This window comes from Paroedura picta, chromosome 4, assembly GCF_049243985.1.
Source record: "Paroedura picta isolate Pp20150507F chromosome 4, Ppicta_v3.0, whole genome shotgun sequence".
In the NCBI taxonomy this organism is placed as follows: Eukaryota; Metazoa; Chordata; class Lepidosauria; order Squamata; family Gekkonidae; genus Paroedura; species Paroedura picta.
Window position 1 is genome coordinate 115791010 of NC_135372.1, and position 2987 is coordinate 115793996.

The 2987-nt window shown below is 41.1% G+C and overlaps 1 long non-coding RNA gene across 2 annotated transcripts; it reads right to left on the reverse strand.

Annotated features, from left to right (window-relative positions):
• Window positions 1–230: 230 nt before the first annotated feature.
• Window positions 231–2551, reverse strand: LOC143836860 (uncharacterized). 2 transcript variants are annotated; one of them, XR_013230791.1, is made up of 3 exons: window positions 2480–2551; window positions 1053–1169; window positions 231–886 (listed from the first exon to the last, which is right to left on the reverse strand). It is a non-coding gene; the product is annotated as an uncharacterized LOC143836860 (long non-coding RNA). The 2 variants fall into 2 exon arrangements; XR_013230790.1 differs by having other exon boundaries at window positions 2476–2551.
• Window positions 2552–2987: the final 436 nt, after the last annotated feature.

Sequence of the window (2987 nt, forward strand, 5' to 3'; positions counted from 1 at the left end):
TTGGAGTTGCGCAGGAGGGGCAGGAATTTAATCTAGCAAAATGCAGAAGATCTACACTTGATACTGGAAGCTCTCAAAGCAGGTTCCTCAAATATATATCCACTCCTGGATATCGCAGGGGAAAGGTAGGGTCACCACAGTTCAATCATGGATGCTGCAGAGGGAAAATTTCAAGCACCCCAAATCAAAATAGAAATCAAATACAGTGCAGAGAGTTTTATTTGGGTTGGGAGAGGATAAAAAGCTGCATGCAGACTTGACCCAGGAACCACCAGGCTATTACAGAAGCATGGACCGTAGAGTCTATCCTCTAAAGTGATGATTTATTCAACAGGAACTAATCTATATAGTCTGGTAACTCCTGGAAATTTTCAGAACACAGCTTGAGGCTGGCTATGATAGTAGCTTAATATACATATATATATAGTGCTATGAACTAAGAACATAGGACAACCTGAGTTCACCAATAAGGTAGTTATGACCTTTGGCAAGTCACTTGGTTTCTATTTATTATGGGAAAATAGTAGTCAACTGTCAATAGTTGTTCTGAGACTAATTGGATATTGATTGTGAGGAACACGTCAACATTTCTGGTAGTTGGAGGAGAGAGAAATAAGAAGTCTTGCTGACTTGCAAGCTAGCAGCACTGAGTTACATCTTGTTCTGGCCTCCTTGTACATGTTAAAAGCCTGGGTGAGGCCAGTAGTGCAAGCCTTTGGGCATGAGTTGAAATGCCAAAGAGCTCCTGACACATGGTTTGCACCTTGGAGTCCTGTGTTAAGCAGCCTTGTCAACTGAGACCAGTTCAGGATGTGTTTGTTTTGTTGGTTTAATTGTATTTGTTTAAATTGACGAATTATATTTCAGTGTTGTTCTTCGGGTTCCTCTGGGGAGAAAAAACAGCATACTAACACCGTGAATAAATGCATAAATACATTTCAAATGAAATGGAAATTATTTCTAATATTATGAATTGCAGCAGAAAGCCTGAACTTTTCAATCATAGAGACAGAACGAGTTTGTACAGAAGGCCAGTTTAACATTTGCCTTACCACTAATCTGCAACTGCTGTATGTTAAGATTCAATTTACAGCTTGGTAGAATGATACAGATGATCAAGCTTTCAAAGGGTGAGAGAATTCTTCTGTATAGGCTCAATGGATCAGGGCCTTTAAGAAAAAAAGATATACCTTCTTCACCATGTTATGCTCAGAAAGGCCACACCCTGACAATTAAGGAGTGGAAAAAATCTATTAGTTTCTTGGAGACATTTCTAATCTGTGCCCAATTTAGGTTCAGAATATAGTGGAATTCCTATTATAAGACTAGCAGGATAAATAAGACCTGTTAATGTGTAGATGGCTCTGGATTTTGTCATTTAAAAGGTTCTTCCAAATGGTTGGCTGAGTGTCACATACATAGGAGGCAAGATCTGGAATATTTCAGCACTGAGATTTACTAAATTCCTTGGAAAATAACAGTAGTTCAAAAGGAGTCAAAGGAAACATGAAGCAAAATTCATTTTGCTTTGTTCATGGCTTTCTGAACCAAAGTTCATGATGGCTTTACTTTACAAACTTTACAAACTCCCATGAACTTACTTTACAAACTCCCATGAACTTACTTTACAAACTCCCATGAACTTCTAAAACAGACCATAGTTCGTGCATAAAATAGAAGGGAGGGGTTTACATAGCCTCTGAGTTCCTGTACCCCCCTCCTTTCTGTTCCCTCCAAAAGCTGCAAAAACAGCTGAACAGTGGGGAGGTACTCCCTGCCACTCAGCTGTTTCAGTTGGTCTAGTGCAGTTTCTTTAAACTTTAAAGGGATTGTATAGGGCAGCCTGAAACAGCTGAGTAGTAGTTCTTTCCTGCTGCTCTGCTGTTGCTTTTCAGGATATCTTCTCCAGTTCTTTTAAAGTTTAAGGGAACTGCAGAAGACAGCCCAGAACTGCTCAATGGTGGGAAACTGTCTTCTATTTGCTCAGCTGTTTTGCAGGCTTCCTACAAACCACACTGAAAGGAACTGTGATCCCTTTCCATGGAATTATGGGTTCACAAGCTGGTTTGGTTTGTGGTTTGCCCCCAAACTGGCAAGAACTGCATTTTCCCAGTTCATGCCCATCCCCAAATAGGACATCATGATGCCATTTACCCCTTTATTTGGACTTAGAGAGAAGAGACTCCATTAAGGGACTGCTGGGAAGAAAGAGATAATGGGTTGAATCCAGCACATGACTTCTATGGGTGCAAGGACTTCCCTGTAGAGGTATTTTCTACCCCAACTGAGATAGCCTGATACATCCCTTGCAGGCTTCCATGGGTGGGGAGAGGAGAGAAAGTCCCATTCTATGAGCAGAAGTTCTTGTCCCTGCAGAACTGTGGCATTATAAGAAGGAAGAAGGGAAGATTTTTTCCATCTCATAGACGGGAATGAAAATAGCAAAGATCTTACAATTCAGCAACCAGTACTTACTCACACTCTTTCTACCTTAAATATGAGCCAAGGTTTATGTATAATAGAATGTATTTAGTCCTTTACAGCATTTCTGTAAATAAAAATTACATTATTTAATATTCTCTTCTTCTGATTAGAATGTTGGCTATGTGTAGAGCAAAGAGCACAACCAAGACTTACATGCACTGTTATATGTGGATCAGGAGGAGGGCAAAGCAAGAAGGAAGGTAGTTGGGCAGCTTCATGCATGCAGGGGCAGGATCAGCTGCAGCTGTAGCCATCAGCTGATCCAGCCTGTTGGGATGGAGCTGGCACTCCCCTGAGATACTTAAGTAGCTCTCTGTGATTGGCTCACCCTCTGCTTTTCCCTCACCATCTCATTTGTATATTCTTAAGGATCCCTATTGTCATCATGTGCTCTTTGGAAAGGCTGGTGATTCGCTTAGGCTTTTATGGGGTGGATTTAAAGGTCCATCGGCTGTTTTGCAGCAGCAGGATTACCATCAGCTGTTTGGTGGTGGGGTAACTTC